Source organism: Leptinotarsa decemlineata, unplaced genomic scaffold (assembly GCF_025532065.1).
Source record: "Leptinotarsa decemlineata unplaced genomic scaffold, Ldec_3_MD MMD2_tig00002974_RagTag_RagTag, whole genome shotgun sequence".
Lineage (NCBI taxonomy): Eukaryota > Metazoa > Arthropoda > Insecta > Coleoptera > Chrysomelidae > Leptinotarsa > Leptinotarsa decemlineata.
Window position 1 is genome coordinate 3565026 of NW_027412578.1, and position 21836 is coordinate 3586861.

Sequence of the window (21836 nt, forward strand, 5' to 3'; positions counted from 1 at the left end):
ATAATACAATTTCAGAAGGTAATGAATGAACTAAAGATATTATAGGATAATAAAAAACACAAATATACGGTAATTAATGATGAAAATCTAAAACAAAGGAAATTCAATTCTTAGATATCTATACAAAAATGTTTGGGAACCATTATCACGAATGATTGTAAAATACATGTTGAATTAAGAAGTCAAAAACATTACCAATGCACTAAGCAATCAAAACACTATCCCAGAACAAAATAGAAAGGAAAAAGGAGATCAAAATGCACAAAGTTTACTGAACTAAACTGAATTGAGTGGAATGCTTCATTGAAATAGTGGACAAAATTAAATGATATAAAATAGGATACGGACGGACTAAAGAGATTACCAAACAGGAATCGATTACTCTAAAAAATGTAGGGAAACTTTGAAAATCAAGTGTTTTCGGTTTAAAGACTACTGAATATTTCAAAAAAATTTGAAAGCTATATTATGAATCGTGACATGAAAATTCAGAGCATGAAGTCAATGGGATTCCAAAAATCAATAAATAAATCGAAAATAGACCAATGGAGTGCACCAAAATAATAGATGACTTTAACACAGTTTCCAACTCAAACACCATTGAGATGTTAGTCATGAATAGGTTGTGTTGTATGGAATTAACTTTTTTTTTTTGGCGTTTTTGAAACAATATCTTCAACATGGACTCTGAGATGTTACTTTGATTTACTAAAAACTTTTATCTTCAAACGGAAATAAAACTATTTGTGTAAACGTTTCTGATGCTAATACGAATTTTCATCAACTTAGAGAAAACCATTGAGACATATTTCTGATATTTTATGTTTGAGGCATGGAAAATATTGAAATATGACATGTCAAAATGAACGTCATCAAAATGCCGATCACATGTCTATCATTCTTACATAGTTTCTATGTTCACCTCATTTGGAACGTAATTGTTAAGTATCGTTTTTATCCATTTGAGAACGTCTTACAGAAATCAACATCAGCTAAGATGGAATTTTATATCACGGCTCATTCACATTCACCATGAACGATATTGGTTTCATATTCCAATATTTCCGAAAGAGAACAAGTTGTTCAAGATATACTTTTTCTTCTAAAAAGATAATACATACCGTGCATTTCTTTAATGTCCCCCCCTTTTATTTTTTGAACGGGTCAACTCAAAAAATTGAAATTTGGGATAATGAAATTAATCCATGAATACTTTATTTTGAAGTGAAATTGACAGATGAAACTTTCAAGATGGCGTCTGGGAGCCATCTGGGAAAAAAAATAAATGGAAAGGAGGGGTCTTGTTACACATCTTTTTGAAGCTCCTGACAAATGCTCCATAATCCTAGAATATAATGACAATATCTTCAACTACTACAAAATGGCGGGACTTTCAATAATTCTGTTTAAAAAATTTGTTTTTCCGTTAATCAGCTGCCTGAATACATTGACATTCAACTACATAATATGAGTTGATAATGTTGAGGTTAGTTCAGAGATGCTCGAAATGGTTGCCTTGAACTTCTTGACATATGAACAGCCTATTCGATATTTCACGCCAAACATTTTCGAACACAGTAAATTCAGTATCTCTACAAATATTTATTATTTTCTTTCGTATATCCAATATTGAAGCATATTCAACTTTCGCTTCAAATAGCCCCATTAAGAAAGTCCAAAGGTGTCAAATCTGGCGAGCGGACTGGCCATTCTGTAAGACCTCGACGGCCAATCCAACGACCGGGAAAAGTAGTATTCAAATAGTTTCTTACTTGTCTGGAGTAATTTGGTGGTACTCCATCTTGTTGGAATACAATATCCCCATCGAATTTTTACACTTGCTGTTTTTCCGGAATGGACGGATGACCTGGGGGCTTTTTGTTATGTACACTACCGGTAATTGTCAATTTGGATACAAGTTCCCTCAAATATTTTCTACAGATAGGACGATTCGGAAAACGTTTATTGAAAATCCTTTCGGTCTCGTGAAAGTAACGCGTCGCACTGTAAATAAAAATCGCTTCAATTTTTTCTTCCAGTGGACGAGAATTACCATTTTAGAGACTATTGACGTGGTACCGTTCTGCTAGTAAAACCGAAAACTAAATGAGAATATTCTAACTGAACAATGATGTTTATTGTCGTACTGGCATTTTTTGACGTTTTCATAAACAAAAAATAACTCAACACACCTTATTGGGTTGTTGGAATTGCTATATGGCAGATAAAAAGAAATATATCTAGAAATATCGATATTAATGTGTTTGTGTTCAGGAAATTATTGAATGTTCCACCGTTTTGTAGTAGATAAAGATATTGACTTCATATTTTAGGGTTGTGAAGTATTCGTCAGGAGCTTCAAAATGATGTGTCACAAGACCCCTTTTTCATTAAATTTTTTCCCCAAATGGCGCCCAGTCGCCATCTTGAAAGTTTCATCTGTCATTTCATCTTTCATTATCCCAAATTTCAATTTTTTTAGTTGACCCGTTCAAAAAACAAAGGTGGAAGGAGGGCACATTAAAGAAATGCACTGTATAATTTTTATTGGAACAGCATTAGAGAGTAATACTTATTATATATTTTTTCAGATAGCTGAATCTACATGACTTACATTTTTGAGAATGAACAAGAAATAAAATGAACAACTTACGCTAGTCATAAAGCTGAAGAAATTCTTCTCAAAATGTTTTTTACCTGAAACAAAACGAGATATAAATTAAATGAAATAAAAAAAATTATTTCATATTTCATTGAATTATATATATATATATATATATATATATATATATATATATATATATATATAATTATCTTTTGGCGTCTCAAAATATTGATTGAAGTTCAGCCATATCGGCTGTACAGAACAATTTCTCTGAGTCCAAAGAAGCATTATTTATATAAAATCGGCAGATTCGTGACAAATTACACATTCCCTAATAATGTCATTAGCAGTGAATTGGCGCAGTAGTACCTAAATTCGACCACATATTTTTCTTGAGAGAATTAATTCATTTATTCGATACTAGGTTGATTCTGTTACATTTTACAGATGATTGATGCTCTATAGGTGTCTCAAAGAGTTATGAATATAGCCTAATGACCATTTGCAACCTAATAGGCCGATACACCAAAGAAAAAAATAATTATAAAATCCATTCCGACAGTTGGAAAATTATGACAAGGAAGAAATCATAAAAAAAAATGTGAATCATCATTACATAAAACGTAATTTGTAATTTCTCTTTCTGTCAAAAGATAAATCGCCTCATGATAGCTCGAAGCGGTTCTCATTTACAACTACATATGAACAGGCAATTTGATGATATCATATTATGACCCCCCAGAGTTTCGATATTTCAAACCTAAATTACCACTGTGAAAGAGAAAAGGACCACTTAGAAAGATGATCAAGATTGAATTGAAACGGTAGTTCAAATAAAGAAAACGCATATATTTGCCTTCACATAGTAAAGGTAGATACAGCGTGTTTGTTTTACAGCCAGTTTTTGAACGAGGTGCTTATGTTGTGTTTGATTTTGTCGTCTTCTAGACGAAACATTTATCAGCTTTTTGTTATGCTACAACCGTGAAAATGACGAAATCACTCATTCTCGGTTATGAATTATTGAAGTCCTCTATACATATCCCAAAAATGATTATGAATTTCTCTAAAAATAACATGACATATTCGATTTTCTATACATTTTTCTCAGTTTCTCAATATTTTGAAAAAGTTGCAGCCAAACCGAAAAATATCATAATAATAAAACTTGCATTTCGAATGTTACTGGGGTAATTTCGTAATGTTGCATTAGGGATGTAACTGGAGTAATTTCGTAGCTAGTACTTCATCTCCTATCCACAAAATGAGATGTGGTTGTATTTCTTAATCTTCAAATGTCACGTATTTCTTCAAAAACATCTAAAGGCGTGGTGTCAGGTGATCTAGTGAGTCCTTCTAAAGACTGGTTTGAATAACTAGTAAGTTAGCATCATCAGAGGATAATTAAAAATACATCGTTATCTCCATATGATGCTAACTTGGTCAGTGAAACGTGCGTGTTCTGGCAAGAGAAAAGTATTATTGAGAGAAACCCAAAAGAATTTTCAACCATTTTTACATTTCAGCAAGATGGAGCACTTTCTCTTTATGACAGGTGGTTGGATAACAAGTGAATCAGTTGTTTGAGAAACTTTTTTGGTAAAAAAAATATTGAGTTTTGAATTTTTTTTAGTTTTTCCAAGTTTCAGCCTGAGGACAGGTGGGGTTTTTCAAACGAATGAATCAATTATACAAACTGGTGGATAGGCCAACGTGTTCTCTCAGAATGTCAACTAGATCACCTGATATGATGCCCCAAGATTTTTTGTAGAGATTCGTGAAATCTAAATAATATATGTTCTCTGTATCTGTAGAGTAGGGAAGGTGAGTGTAGGTCAACAGCACAGCAACAGCCACATGTGACCACATCCTCCCGAGGAGTTGTCCTTCTAGGTCATCGTCCATCTTGTCATTTCCAGGAAGGTGGATAGGTCACTAGAAAACATCTCCCTTATATCGGCAGGTGTAGGCCAAGACTCGCCGAACACACACTCTCCTATTGACGATAACTTGTGGCACTCGCATGCCTGACAGTTCCATCTTCCTGTTTACACATCCTGCGTAGAGGTGTGTCTACTAGCCCCATATCATGGAGGTGTTTCCTTAGTTGACAGTGGCCAGTCAGAAATCTTACTGTTAAGCGTATATTTTTCCTGGTCATCGCCAGATATTTTTTTGGCGGCAGCTTCCCAGGGTCTCCCAGGGTGATCCTGGCAAGATGGCATCTCTTTAGAAATTGAGCACGGGTGTAACGTTTGGCTAGTTTCGCAATTGTCGAAGTCATCAGGCCGTAGATGCCACTGGGTCCTAAAATTCTTAGTCCAGCCGCTTCCTTGGCTGAAGAGTCGGCGATGCGATAACCTTTACTTCTGTCGTGTCCTTTGATCCACCTCAGGATAATGTTATTATCTACCGAGACTTTGGCTAAATCTTGGTGGCACTCTAGTACTATCCCTGAGGTTACAGGTTGTCTGTTCAATACTAATAGGGCTTGTCTGCTATCAGTGCAGATTGTTATGTTTTTGCCAGAAATTCCTTTCCTGGTTATTTATTTTGTGGCGATTGAGATACCAGCCAGTTCTGTTTGAACCACGCTGGTATATGTCATACAACACATACTATTCCAAAAGTTATGGAATGAATAAGAGGTATTTGCAACAAAATCATCTCAGAAACATTCCGTAATCTTCTTAGAATAATCATTAAATGAATTTTTAAATTACTTTATATCATATATTTACTATGTACTTTCTGTAATTGCTGTTTGCTGCTGAATAAATAAATAAATAGTTTTTGAAATGATCTCATGACAATAACCTAATTTCTGAATCTCTCGGTATATATCCACACAACCCCACATTTTTTGAAGTTTTGTTCAAAAGGAATCCAAATTTGAAAAGTAATGTATGCCGTTTCATTAAAAAAATGTCAACACACTAAGTTATCATTTGCTCTTGTATATATTGGTGAAAGGGCTCTATAAATTATTATCTTAAACTGTGAAGCACTATGACACGTACCACATACAGGTAAAAATATGTACCCACAAGAGATATATAAAAACAACACATTGTGTCATTGAAAGAAAAAGAAGAACATATCGTTCTGGTAAAATAATGTAATAAACTAACATTTCTTCCCACTAGATTAAATAAAAAGAGTTACCAAATATGTACCCTTTCACAGTAAAACACCAAAACTACACAAAAAATTAGGCTGAAGGTTGTGACCTGCTTCCTTTCTGTTATTTCAACTATTTCAGTTAAACGGGTGAATCTATAAAAAGCTATAGCGAATGGGATTTTGACTGTCCATCCCGTAAATATGTTCATGTCGAACAAATCTAAATAACCTACGATTTATTTAGAAATGACATCATTCTCAGGTGAAATTCGCAATAATTATTAGTGGGTTGAGCTTGCGATTTTTGGTGAGGTAATTCTATTATTCAACAACACAAACCGAGAGTTTATTCAAATGAATCTCTTTCGAAAAAATACTGATTTCAAATGAGATCTTCACTATTATGAACTACGCTGGAAGATTAAAAAATTGGAATTGGAATGTGTATTATCAGTTTTTTAAATAATTAACACATCTGATAATCATTGAGATAGATATGCGAATATCATTACCGTGAAAATGTTCTCTGAAAAAAAAATCAAAATTAACCTAAAACTGACTATTTCAGAATGAATTGCCTACAACAAACTGCATACTGCTAATTTACACTCAATTTTCTTCAAGTTGCCAAGCAACTTGAACTGGTCGGTTCGACGTGGGTGCTTTGTTTACTCACTCAAACGACCGCCGTGTTAGTCGGTGGTTCAAGCCGCAAGCTGAACGATCATTTTCACTTGCCATCGTCCAACCCGTGTTAGGAATTACACGTTGAAAGATAAGACCTCGTTAGTCCTTAGCTCGCACAAGTTTCAACTTCTGAGGGTTGTCGTTCGTAAGGGTGTGACCGCTGGTTAACGGAAAAACATATTTTAATGTGCTTACAAACATATTGGTGAAATTGCCTCGTAATTGTCTCAATTATCTTACACTAATCATGCACCAACGTAAAAATATGAATAAATCAAAAGTTCACAAACAGTGCGATGGCGAAAGAACTGGGTGTCAGTTCCAGATACAGGTATTAGCACACCAAAGTACATGAGGAGTCAACATAAATAAGCGTTACCTAGCCGTTATATGCAGTCATCCGAGATATTAACTCAGGACATATAAACCTCTGAGGAAATTAGCCACTCGCGTCAGCGAAACGTCAGGAAGAAATTCCAAAAATCCACGGCCTACAAACCCGAAAAATAGTGACACTGATTTTCTGAATACTTTCATGGCGTTGTATAATGAAGATAAAAAGTTGAAAATAGATTATTTCAATCAACATTGAGTTTATGGGCTATGGCTAAGGAAATTCGTGAAAGCCTTTCATTTTCGGAAATTTCCATTCTTGTTCGAAATAAAAATAATCTATGGGTCCAACTAATCTCGTAGTTATGACTGGATTCCTTTTGACCTCCAATGATTTTCCATATAATCAGAAACTACATCAATATTGAAATCAAACCTTTCCTAAGGAGTTCAGGGGGTGGTTAAGATATGTAGTATATAAGAGAAGGATCTTTCAGGAATTTTGTTTTTCCTCTGATAGCTTCCTGGGTATTGAAGATACTAAAATACTCGTCCATTTTGTTGATTTATTCGTATATTGGCTACTTTCCATATTTTTTTTCAATTTTTATAATTAATTGCTTTCGTATCTCGCGTCCTTGTATTTTGTTTGTTTGTATTGATTGGTTTATTTATTTATTTGAGTAGGACAACCCTAATTTACAAAAAATAAGATAGTTAACATACCTATCTTACATACCTATAACCTGAATGTGAGTATAAATATATATAAAATTCAATACAGTAAAAAATAATGGTTTGATAAAATGGTTTCTTATTTATAATACAAAATCAATTCATGGTGAATTCTGCAATACTTTTTGACCCTTTTACATTTTATGGTGAACCATTGCACTGAATAAATCCTTCAAAAAATTAACTTTTTACATTATATAAATGTTGCATTATACAAATGATTCTGGCCTCTAGTATTGTAAGTATGGATTTGGTTGACAGTTAAAATAAACTGACCCAAGTATGTTGGAATCAGTTCACGTATCATTTTATAGATATAGAGAATAGTAAATCAGTCTTTCCTCCACAGTCAATAACTATGAAGTTCCTAGCATCAATGATATAGGAGTTGACCTACTACATCGCAATAGGTACTGCTCTCGTTGCTCGACTCTGTAACTTTTTGTAATTGAGGATATTTTATTTAAATCAAAGCAGTAAAGTAATGTGGGACAATATTCAAAAGAAGGTTGAATTATAGTCTTGTACACAGTTATTCTCAAATTTAGACTCAAGTTGTGGGACACTCCAGAAAAGAAATACAGTTTTTTTAAGATTCTTATTATATATTCAAAGTGGCTACTAGATAATAGGTGATTATCCAACATAAATTCCAGATAATTGAAGTCCCTTACAATTTAAATTTTTTCATTGTTAATTTCTATGTTAATGTTACTTCTATTCATTTGTTTATATTTACAAGGTGTTGTAATTATCATTGCCTCACTTTTACTTACATTTAACTTCAATTTTATCATTTTTAAATATTTATCTTATTTTCAGCATATTATTTATTTTGATCACTGCTCTATCTAAATTCCCATCACTTACTGACATCAAAGTATCATATACAAATATATGAATGTAGTTACATTCAACATATTTTTCCATATCACTAATATACATTAAAAACAACAGAGGGCTCAAAATACTACCCTGAGAACTCCATGATTTACTATAATATTTTGTGTGTATTCCACTACGTTTTATAATTCATGTGCATATATAATGTTTTGAACAGAACTGGCTGATACTTGATGAAAATCCATATTAAAAAAAATAAATAATCCAGTTTAATATATGATTTTCACTAAAAACGGTTTTACAAAAACCGCGACACGTGTTTCACTACACAATAGTTTCCTGTCGCGGTTTTTGTAAAACCCTTTATAGTGAAAATCATACAATAAACTGTTTTATTTTTTTTTTATACTAATTGATTTTAGACTAATTGATAAATCATTTATTTTAATTTTTTTATCAAAAAGAAAGGTTAAACCGCTCAATATTGTAAATGAAATATGATCAACACTCAAGCAATACGAGTATTTTTACTCCCATGATTTTTCTCGAATTATTTGAAAAAAAATCCTACAAAACAAATGCATCCTTTCATCTTATAAAACTGTATGTTATTCATTCCGATATATCTTGCGATGCGTAGGTAGCGTGAGAATAAAAAAATGACGAGTTGCATAAAAACATTGAGTAGTACAAAGCTCATCTTTCACTTTTCATTGAAACCAAAAGCGCTTACTTGGATACGTGCTTATTACGATTGTTTAAGAAACATACTTAACAAGCGCCGCAATGAATAAACAGATAAGGAGAATAGAGAAATTGTTGGGGTAGTCAGAAAAAGACGAATCGCGGAATTTGAACTCAGTGTGACAATATTGTTTCAATAAAGAGGCATTGTGAATTTTTCGTGGAAGTTGACCTGTCTGTTATAGGCACTGACACCAGCATTGATTCATTGTACAAATATCAGAATAATTGTTGTATTTACAATGACTGACTATTTTCTTTATTCATATGTCAGTTTAGACTGTGTACAAAAGATAACATTTTCCGTGAAAAAACTATATTCCTTAGCAGAATGTCAATAAAAGTAACTGCACTGGTGATCAAAAAATACTTTCCTCATTCTCGAATTACATTAACTTGTGAAATCAATTGTGATGATAATTGTTATTAATTTTCTCAAATCATCGATATGAAAAATGTATACTGTGTGTAAAAGCCTCATTGAATAAATTCATCATTCGGTTACGGCACATATTTTAACAAAATCTCGAAACACGTCACATACTTCAACGTGAAAATGCCTCCCCTACCTTCAACCTGGTACAACCCCTAAGTTTTTAAATGGGAATAATACGTTTGTGATATATCGTTTGCTTGTTAGGAATCACACGTCAAAAGGTAAGACCTCGTTAGTCCTTGGCTCGCACAAGTTTCTCAACTTCTGAGAGTTGTCGTTTGTATGGGGCGACAGCTGATTAACGGAAAAACAGATTTTTTTTAAACAGAAATGTCATTCTCTATTCAAAAATGTTATCGCTTTCAAGTTTACTGCAAAAATTATATAAAATTAAATTAAATCGTATGGTTACCAAAATTCTTTAAAATACACTCAAAAACTAAAATGTAATGCAAAACGTAATGAAATGTAGAATTCCAAAAAGAACTATGGATGTTAACGAAGTAGATGTTCAATATTTTCACCGCGAACGTCTTGGCAACATCCTAAACTCAAATAAAACTGTCTTCTAACATCATTTAACCCATTATGACCGGAATTTATTCACTTTTAAATTTTCAGTTGAAAATCAACATGAAGGCATCATTGGGGTACAGTGTATGGGAAAATAAAGTATTTTTGAAATATTTATTAGAATAATAACAACAAATCCATGTTACATATAAGTAACACTGGGTCATTCGGTCAGCGTTGAAGAAATATATTACGTTCCTACAAATACGAGGGCTACCTGGTCTTTGCATGAAAAATAATATTATACTCAATACAAACTCCTATGTCGCACTTTCTGCACATAGTTCTAGTGCTCGTAGAGCACCCTTCCTCAGCACATCGTCGACGTTTCTTGTTCGGGATGGACATCAGAAGAAGGTGATCCTGTTCTATCATATCTCACTTCATCGGATATTCTATTTAGTGAGAGGCTGAATTTGGATGTAGAAGACCTTCCAGCACTTTTTGGAGCAATCCCATAGCGGCTTAAATCATTTTGAACCAAGGCTCTACGAAAATCTAGTTAGCTTATTTGAGTATTTTTTTTATAAAGTACCCATGAATTGAAGATAGCTGCATCTAATAACCAGGTGAAAATACTCCACCACCACTTCTTTGAACGTATAGCGATTCGACATGATGATATTCCCTCATCCATCAGATCTGTTCCGCCCATACTACTATTGTTAAGTTAAGAATTGTTTATCAGTCTTCGAATATCTTTTCACGTATCCTATGGGATTCACACCATAACAGTTAGAACCAGCTGTTACGATATTATTGTCTGCCCACTTGACTCTTTTTACTCCAGGATTTTTATCGATTGCATATACATAGCTACCACGATCTTTCTTCTGCATCGTTTTTTATGGGCAAGTGGACAACTATTTGGAACTCTATTATCTCTAAAAGTACCACTTTCTCCGTACCCTTTGAGGCGTAAGAAATTGAGCAAATCTACGCTCATAAACAAATTATCCAAGTAAAATTTATAAGGATATTCATGATGTGGCAAGTCTGCTAGTATCGAGACAAATGGTGCAGTACATTTTCCAAAAAGGCGTTCGTATTCATCGACAGCATTTGGGTTTCTACCTTGATACATATCAAAGTCGACAAGATATCCATCTTTTGCATTCAGACACCACATTTTATATCCAAAGCGAATTGGTTTTCCTCGAATAAACTGTTTACAGTTGTGACGCCCATAATACTTTATCATCGATTCGTCAAAATCCAAGTGTTTTTGAGGTACAAAATACTGCAAACATTTTGTTTCGAGGGCATTGATCAGGGGTCGTAGTTTATACATTTTATCGGTGGTATTAATGGAATTGGTATCAGCCAAATGAATGAATCTCATTATCTGAACGAATCGATCACGTCTCATGGAATTGCTCAACATAATGTTTTTCATGTCCAAACCACTGTCCCAAAAATGCCGTTTACTGGGTTTGGGACCATACCCACTCAATATTAATATGGCTATGAATGTTTTCATTTCTTCGGAAGTGACTTGAGGATCGGGGCAGTTCTTGAATAGTGAATACTTCTGAGTTTCTCTCACAAATAATTCTATTATATTGTCATCAATAAACATTTCGAAGATTTCAACAGGAGACTTTTCAAGAAACATATTGTAGTTTTTTACCGGGAGTATTCGACTTCTGGAAACTACTATATCGGCATTTTCCTCCCAGATAATCTTATCTTTCGGTTTGACCTTTCCAGGTAATGAGATGTTACCATTATGTACTGCGGTATTGTCTGAAGTAACCAGATCATTCGTCTGATTTTTCGAAGTCAATCTTTCTGTTGAATTTGCAAACTTTATTTCAACTTTACTTTATAGTTGCTGCCCACTAAGATTATCCTCCATCATCTTCATCGGCTGAGTCTTCATCGGTGAGAGCATTGGGATCAGGAGGTTCAATGAAAATTTCTTCGATATCATCAAGATAGACCATATCTAATGCCTCTTGCAATGTAAAACCTGCCCTGGAATCAAAATACGACATAAGTTGAAAAAGTCCAGTTCCAAATATCTGAAAGCCTAGCGTTACTTATTTGTAACATCAACAAACGAATCCCCCATAGCTAATCCTGTTTTGGCAAAAATCAAATTCAACATATACTACATGCAAAAGACATTTTTTTGTACCCACATATTTGATAATGATAATAAATAACTGACAAATAATTTTATCTAATACTTACTCGAAGCGAATGTCCATCTCATCGTCCCTGATCATGCTTAGCTTCAGAATAACTCAAAAAAGTGAACCTTACAGCTGGACTATCACCATGCAACTGCTCGTTGAAATTTCGACATTCGAAGATGAGGTATACAATGCCATCTAGTGAAACATCTCATAAATAGGCAACTATTGCAATTGGAAGAAACCTTTAACTGCGTTAACTATAAGTAACGCTAGGTCATAATGGGTTAACGAATCAGCCGTGACCGACCTGATCGCAAGCGTTATTCGTTCTTTAAAGTCATTCAAATCTGAAGGTATAGTTTTGTAAATATTGATCTTTACATATTCCCATGAAAAGAAATCTAATGGTGAAAGATAAGGTGATCGCGCTGGCCATTCAATCGATCCTCGCCTCCCTATCCACCGATTAGGGAAATGTATCGAGGTATTGTCGGACATTAACTTGGTAATGTGGCGGTGCTCCATCCTACTGAAACCATATCGTATTCACTGGAACTTGAGGAGTTCCTGGATCATTTTGAATTAGTGCCAAATAATTATTGCTATTCAAGTTGCCCACAATGAAAAAGGGACCAATAATATGGTTTCCTACAATTCCTGCCCAAACATTAACCTTTTGAGGGTATTGTGTGTGTTCTTCTCTCATCCAGTGAGGATTTTCCGTTGACTAGTAGCGGCAATTTTGCCGATTAGCACCACCGTTAAGAGACAAAGTACACTCATCAGAAAACATAACGTCTTGTAATTGGATGATATTGTTATTCAACATGACCATCATTTGCTCACAAAAATAAGTTCTTCTATCAAAATCGTCTTACGTGAGCTCCTGAGCAAACTCTAACTCAAGCATAACATCTAATTTGAGTTCATCACTCATTGCATTGGCAGCTGCTTATTTATCTGCCTCACATGACCAACCTCGCGAAACTGCTTCTCTATTTTGCTTATTGTCGCTTGAGAAATGGGCGGTAAATTAGGAAATTTCTCATGAAATAGGCGAGCTACTTCCTGTTGTATTCGGGTTCAATCTCCGTAAACAATCTATTGTAAAACTGTTATTTTATGCATTTCCGTTAATCTAACCATTTGTCAGACTTGAAGTTAACGAACTTTAAACTTAAATTAAAATACTGACAACTAATGTTGTAACATACAAAACAAGTTGACAAGGCGTTTTAAACTAACGTTGCCACGGAAATTATTTACAGTTTTTGAAAAAATACCATCTAAGAAGAACATTGCTATGGTTTTTGCGTACTTTCTTATCATCAAAACGACAACATGAAATAAGTTTTCAGTAAATTGTAATCTGATCTGATCTTCAAAGTTATCGAAGAAAAGTGTGAACATTTCGAGGTTTTTCAATTATTTTTTCATACTGAATACAAACCTTAAAATGAAATAAGTTTTGAGTGTATTTTTTCGAATTTCGGTAACTACATGATTTCAATTTATTTTATCTTAATTGTTGGAATAAACTTGAAAGCGAAAACTTTTTTGAATAGAAAATGAAGAGACCTTTCAAACGATATATCACAAACCTATACTTCCCATTTAAAAAATTGGGGGCTGTACCAGTCACTCGACGGGGGTTGAAGGTAGGGGTGGCATTTTCACGTTGAAGAATTTCAAATTATAATTCATATTTGACGTGTTTTGAGATTTTTTAAAAATATGTACAATTACCGAAATAATGAATTTATTCCATTTGGCTTTTACACACTCTATGTATGCCGATTTTGGAAAATTCTATCTTTTGAAGAAAACTAGAATATTAATTTGAAATTTGCCAATCATTTACGAAAACTTTATATTCTTTTGTATTATCCATACTGAAGCTTTGCCGGCTTCCACTTGAAAACTAGAGCTCCCGTACATGAAAAACAGGTTTTGCCCATTCACCATTTCTTTAGCAAATTTCATACTTCACTACTTTGTTAAAATAGTAGCTAAAAGAATTATATTTTTCAATGAAACTTTGATTTAGAAATGTAAAACTTCATAAAATTCAAAACTTTACCTCTAATCGACTTTCTCAGTCGCATCAACATGTTACCTGACACCATTTCCTGTCTTCCTGTCTAGCCACGTCTGTAATTTTCGTCACAAGAAGTTTCCTGTAACCGCAGCAAAAACAAAACAAGGATACTGGCTGTCTTCCCACACTTATCGCGAATCTCTCATATTGCGTCCGCATACTTCTCCTCTTCCAAATTCGATATTTTCCTGACAAGCTTTTTATGCGCTGATGAAACTGGTGATTCGATATCGGAAAACAGAATTCGAGGAGACAAGAACGATATGAAAGTTGTAGTGGAAAACCGTACAGGGAAGACCAAAACTAAACTAGTTCCAATCTTCGTAAAATTTTTCAGTAAAATGTAAAAACACTGCAGTAAAGTAAAATTCAACCACACAAATTCGAACAAAAATATCTTTATTAGGTGAGAAGTTGCACGTTTAGGTAACTAGTAATATATAAATTTCGGACTTAAATAGTGTGAAGATTGATATTGCTTTGCATTCGCAAGTTTAATAATATTAGGTTCGGTTTCACTCAATACGCATCTCATGTCATGCTCCATATTCAGACGGTTTCTGGCTTTTGTTTTTAATGTAACAAGAGTCGAGAAACCAGTTTCACATTTGTAAGTTGTAGCAAATAGAATCAATATTTTTAAAGCTCTGTCAGCTATAATAGGATATTCTGCAGCTGCTTTCTGCCAAAATGTGCCTAGCGAGAAACGTCTAAATAGGTAGAAAATTGACAAATACGACCATCCTCAATAGGAAGATTCAATAAATTGTATCTGGTCTGGATTCCTGGCCACGCTGACCTGGAAGGCAATGAGGCTGCTTACTTCCTTGCAAAGGGGAGTGCTGCGAGTAGCAGCGTTTTGGTCCGGTCTGGTCTGGTTTTGCCAAACAAACAATGGCAAGAAGAATTAAAGACTTATGGAAGAATCTTCTAGGATTGGCTCACTCCAAGGCGTTTATTCATTTGTAGAAGTTTGATACCAAACAGTTGTTGGACTATAGAGCCGTACTCTTACCATCTGACCTGAAAGACCACTCACCATACATGGAGGATTGAATAGTCCCACTCACTTTTGACCTAACCTAGCCTTACTATGTACCAACCACCATAACCTTAAATATTTGGAAGGCTTCAACATCTTGAGCGTTCATCATTATGGCTTTCTGAAACAAAGATCAACAGGCGACCTTCTACCGTATGTCACTCATATTTCCAATAACACAATCGGGAAACATGGAGAGTCAAGAGTTGTTGCGCTTGATATTTCTAAGGTCTTCGACCGTGTGTGGCATGAAATTTTGCTAGCTAAACTTCGATGCTATGGCTTGTTGGATCATTTTTGTGAATATCTCTCTAGCTTTCTGAAAGAACGTTCCCTGCAAGTGGCCGTCGGTGGATATCCCTCGAATACTTTTACTATCTACGCTGGTGTTCCCCAGGGACCCATATTGTCTACAACCCTCTCTTTATTGTATACCAATGACTTTTAATGTCAGGACTTATAATGTCCGCTTTCTGCTTCGATAAGTTTGTTGGACACCAATATATCTTGGCACAATCATGTCGCTGGACATGAACAACAAAGGTTCTTAAAAGCTTGGAACACTGTCCGAACCAGAAAACTGTATACACCTCAGCAACTTTTGATGCTTTATAAAGCTCAGATCAGACCTTCTTTGGAGAATGCTTCACATGTACTGAGCTCCTCTCCTAAGCATACCTGAAACTGCTGGATTCCATTCAAAAAAAACTATCCAGCTGATTGGAGACACGAAGCGATCCAATTCCAACGTGGCTACTTTCGCACAGGCACCGCTCTTAGAGCCAACAAACCCGGAAATTAGCTTTGAAACACCTCCACTTCCAGATTTATTATTTTACAACTTGATATATCTTTGTTATACTCTTTTCAAGAATCTGTCACAAACGATACTCACCATATCTTCAATAAAAATTTTGTTTAAAATCCCGATAATCATTAAATATATCTAAAAAATTTATTACATTTTGGAATGTTTCTGTGATACTACAATTGCAAACTGATCTGAACTTGAAGGAGTTGATCTAAACTCATTAAATCATCTCCTTCTGGTGTGTCAGATAGTTTTTGTTGGACTCTTTGTGAACAATTCAGCGGGAGATACTTTCCACGTAGCTTTTGACTATGAAGTGAAATATGTGTTCAAAAAAAACATTGAAATGTATTTTGACGTTAACCAGCTGTCACTCGCTTACGAACGACTACCCTCAGAAGTCTTACGCGCTAAATATCAACGAGCTATTATCTTTGAACAGTATAGTAGAGGATACATTTCTTGATATAGTAAAATTTCATAATAGTAGGCACTAAATTCTAAGAAACATTATTACATTAAAACGTAAACATTGTTGTCAGGTTGTGATTCTATAAAGTTTATCATTTGATAAAATATATAGAATGATGACATATATAGAATGACAACCTGACAACAATTATTTCGTTTTAATGCAATAATATTTCTGAGAATTTAGCGCCTACTAATATGGAATTTTAATATCGTGTAGTGAACCGTTTGTATACAGTATTTGTCCCAAATGAGTATAGTGCATTTCTTTACTACCCCCCCCCCCCTTTAATTTTTTGAACGAGTCAACTCAAAAAATTGAAATTTGGGGTAATAAAATTAATGCATGAATACTTTATTTTGAAATGAAATTGACAGATGAAACTTTCAAGATGGCGACTGGAAAAGGGGGTCTTGTGACATATCATTTTGAAGCTCCTGAAGATTACTTCGTAGCTCTAGAATATGAAGTCAATATCTTCACCTACTACAAAATGGCGGAACATTTAATAATTTCCTGAAGACAAAAACATTAATATCGATATGAGGTTTGTTGGGTTATTTTTTGCTTATGAAAACGACAATGAACATCATTGTTCAGTTAGAATATTCTCATTTAGTTTTCGGTTTTACAAGTGTCTCCTTCTACTGTGTGGAGACTTTTGAAGAGGAATAGGTATCATCCATACAAAATTAAAATGGTACATCAATGAACTGAAGATGACCCTGATCGAAGAACGAAATTATGCGAAATCATGACGGAAACCATTGCAAGGCATCGTACCTATCTAAACAATATTTGTTTTAAAGACGAATGTACATTTTTTTAAACGGCAATGTTCACAGACAAAATTGCCGTTATTGGAGTGACACCAACCCTCACGTTTTCCGGGAAACACATACCCAATATCCAGAACAAATTAACGTTTGGGCAGGAATATTGGGAAACTATATTGTAGGGCCTCTATTTATTGATCAAAATTTACCAGGGAAACTGTATTTGTTAGGAATCACACGTTAGAACGTAAGACCTCGTTAGTCCTTAGCTCGCACAAGTTTCTCAACTTCTGAGAGTTGTCGTTCGTATGGGGGCGGCAGCTAATTAACGGAAAAACAGATTTTAAACAGATTTAAACAGATATGCTGGAAACTACTGTTGTGCTGTACTGTCAGTGAAATCGTCGAAGCGAATCCTAATGAATCCGATATGGATATTGTATTCCAACAAGATAGAGCACCACCACATTACTCCGGACATATAAGAAACTTTTTGGATACTACTCTTCCCGGTCGTTGGATTAGTCGTCGAGGTCCTACAGAATGGCCAGCCCGCTCGCCAGATTTGACACCTCTGAACTTTTTTATGGGGCTATTTGAAGGAAAAGGTGTACTAAACTGAATCCGCTTCAATATTGGATATACGGCAGAGAATAATAAATATTTGTAGAGATATATTGACGTTACTGTGTTCGAAAATGTTCGGCGTCAAATATCGGATAGGCATCTTCTGAACTGACCTCAAGCTTATTACCTCATATTATGTAGTTAAATGTCAATGTATTCAGGCAATTATTAAAAGTTCCGCCATTTTGTAGTTGTTGAAGATATTGACATTATATTCTAGGGTTGTGAAGCATTCGTCAGGAGCTTCAAAAAGATGTGTCACAAGACCCTCCTTTCCGTTAATTTTTTCCCAGATGGCTCCCAGTCGCCATCTTGAAAGTTTCATCTGTCAATTTCTTCAAAATAAAGTATTCATTCATTAAATTCATTATCCCGAATTTTCATTTTTTTTTAATTGACCCGTTCAAAAAATAAAAAGGGGGGGGACATTAAGGAAATGAACTATGTAGTCAACGAGATACACAAAAGTAAAGTACAAATAGTAACGTAAACTTATTAAAGTTGCCCAATAGAACCAATAGATTTCATGAAGATAATAGTTGACTGGTTTAGTGTATAACTCCATTAGTTACTGACCTTAGTGTTGTTCAATTTTGAGGTTGGCAACCGTAATATTTCAACACAGCTCATTTCTTCTCCAAGAACTCCCAAGTTTTTCTGATCCACAAGGAATCTTCAACCTGCTTTCGCGAAGGGTGTTGTTTTTTTTTCGCAATGGATAGCTTTCGACTGCGCTTTGGGCTAGGATGAGTTCCATCTTTTCATAAATATACTTTCCGAAGACTCTTCAAGATATGAAAGGATTCTCATAGAATTCGAAAAACATTTTTATCATTATGCGTATTCTTTGATATGAAAGAAGTGTAGCTGATGTTGACAGGGACTATTCAAGATTGAATGCCGACAACATACTAATTGTCTACAGAGTGTTCCATTCAAATAATCGTTTTTGAACAATCATGATAACCAATAAACCCTATTTCAACAAACTGCAATATTTATATTGTTTATTCATGTTATATAAATGATGATGAAAGCCATCTGTGTAGTTCTCTCTCCTATGGTTTATGGCAGTAATGCCAATAATTTCGCAATTAAAACATTCAAAACATGAGTAAAAGCAAATATTAATACTGCTACTACAAACACATGTTTTTCACTCTACCCAAGAATCAGATAAAAACAATGAAATATTGATGTCATCGCTAAAAATAGAATCAGTTTCTGAACTTAGTTGTGTTATCGAAATTTGTTTTCTTTCATCTATTAATTGAGATAGACGTGTGAAAGTGACCGCCATTGTATACCTAAGTTATCAGAATCGTTTTGGCTAGAGAACTCAAAAATCAAATAGGCCTGCTACAGTGGTGAAAAGCTTTGTGTTTCCACAATGACTGAAGCGATTATTCTACATTTTTGAATAATCTGTATATTTGTAAACTACTAATTGAGGTGAGGCTGTATTTTAAACAAGTCATAGTGTCAGGTAAAGATATAAACAGATTGATACATAATATGTTTTATTCTGATGTAGTCCTATGTATTATCTTGAATAATAATAACTATACAGGGTGTCCTTGGACTTCCTCTTTTTCTCTCGGCAATGTATAAATGGAGTCAAAATATCTCCAGTACTTCATATAACTTTTGTTCCTAAAATCCTTCGTTACCAAGTTACGGGCTTTCAAGGTAACAAAATGAAAAATGGATTTTCTTCAATATTTTTCAAGTGTGATATGTATCTTCATGTCGAATAATTACGTTTCATATTGTGTTATCTGAATCTCATGAAAATCAACAGTTTCAAATTCTTATTCACAGCTGAAATATTCAGGAGTTTCACTGATAATTTAATTCGATGAAAGAAAATTTTCAACCCAATGAATGTAACTAAAAAAACGCACATTTAGCTATACAAAATATGGACGGAATTCGATATTCGCGTAGTTTGTTAGTTCAAAAACACCACGAATCTACAGAACTTGATAATTCATTTGTATTATCCCTACTATGTTGTTGCATTAACGTTATCACAGTTATTTCTGCTGTAAAAATTTTTCATTTCAAATAACGGTTGATATCTCAGGTTGGATGTCGTCGAACAAAAGTGCATTATTATCAAAAATCGTTGCTTCGATCGATATTCCACACGAGTACTTTTATTCAGAAAAATGTCTAAGTAACCCGATTTTGTTGAAAAATACTGAAAAATATCTGCCATTTCAAAGTTTTGGGGTGTGGACCGTCGGGGGTAGTCCGTTCCTGACTAGTGAAATTTTGACCCCATCTATACATTCACGAGAGGAAAAGAGGAATTCCAGGGACATCCTGTATATCAATATGAATGTACCAAACTGTAATCAAAAATATTAGTGACTAGACACTGACAACCTTCTAAAGAAGCCTATGATGGTGAGTTGATATTGTATTCGAAATGTTACGAAATCATTTCTTATTTCTGCAAGAATATATTATATAAATCGCAAAACCGACTTGTTTATGCGATACTTTTTTTAACCCTCAGAGACAAAGTTTAAGATCATCCATATTAAACAAATGAGACTTATAATTGCGAAAGTCACTCACTTAACACTCGCTCATTCATCTGTTTCTCCGTACTGGTGAGTCATAGGAAGCTAAAATTTGGTATATAGGTGCTTTTTAGGTCTTAGATGCACATTTTCAAATATTCCAACTGGGGTTCCCCTCATGGGGGTAAAAGGGGCGTGTAATCATATGAAAATCATCTTTTTATATCTGTTCCTGCGTATCACTATATTTTAGGAGGCTGAAGTGTGGTACGAGGGTTCGTTTTATATTGTAGATAAGCAACGAGAAACTTTCTTATTAGTCAGAGGGCAATGCTTGAAGGCTGGCAATAGAAATGAACTTTGAACGTTCAAACCAGTCTCGGATATACCAACACAGTAGGTTGAATGGACTGACCCCTATCAGAAATCAACTACTCCTGGTTAGTACCTCGTCCAGTAGATGGAGCGACATTTTGTTGTTCGCTCCAACTCAAGAAGATGATATAAAATACTCTGAAAGAATTCCGATTTTCAATTATGGAATAATATTGACTTTAGGTCGATGATGGCCACTATCTTGCACTGACGAGTGGCTAATGAGCCCGAAACCGGTCTGCAAGTGTGCCCGTTCCTAAATTGAAGGTCGACTCTTTCAGTTGTATTGCCAATTACATATGCAGGAAATTTTCTGTGAAGATTCCTGCACTGACGCCTGTCAGATATGATCCAACGCCCTTCGTGGTATTAGCCAGGGGAGTAGTTGGAGTAGTTGTTCTCTGATAGGCGTCAGTCTATTCAACCTACTGTGTAGGTATATCCGAGACTGGCTGGAACGTTTAAAGTTCATTTCTGTAGATTTGCAATGAGAAAGTATTTTTAAATATTCCAACTGGGGCTCATCCATAAAACAATATAATCTTTTCATCCCTGTTTCTCCATGTGCTTAATTTTCTGGTTGGGTAAATTTATATTTGGTATCAGATTGCACCTATCCGGAGCCGGGGCTGCCGCTAGTCTGTTTAAAATCTGTTTAAAAAATCTATTTTACCGTTAATCAGCTGCCGCCCCCATACGAACGACAACTCTCAGAAGTTGAGAAACTTGTGCAAGCTAAGGACTAACGAGGTCTTACCTTTTAACGTGTGATTCCTATAACAGTCATTATATATAATTGAAAAGTATTCGCATGCTATTGATATGGAATTCGGGATCGATAAATGTGCAACAGTTCATCTTAAAACAGAACGATGCGGGGATTG

The 21836-nt window shown here is 34.6% G+C and overlaps 1 protein-coding gene across 6 annotated transcripts in view; it reads right to left on the bottom strand.

The window, feature by feature from the left end:
• The window catches only part of raw (NDT-like domain-containing protein raw), a 245932-nt gene that overhangs the window by 58741 nt on the left and 165355 nt on the right, over nucleotides 1-21836 (bottom strand). Inside the window, exon 1 of one of the 6 annotated variants that reach the window (XM_074177294.1) lies at nucleotides 18623-18902. The exons of the other annotated variants lie outside the window; for them this stretch is intronic. The gene's annotated coding sequence lies outside the window, so the exon portion shown is untranslated. Of the gene's footprint in view, nucleotides 1-18622; nucleotides 18903-21836 lie in introns of those variants that run through there. 6 annotated transcript variants of the gene reach the window in all.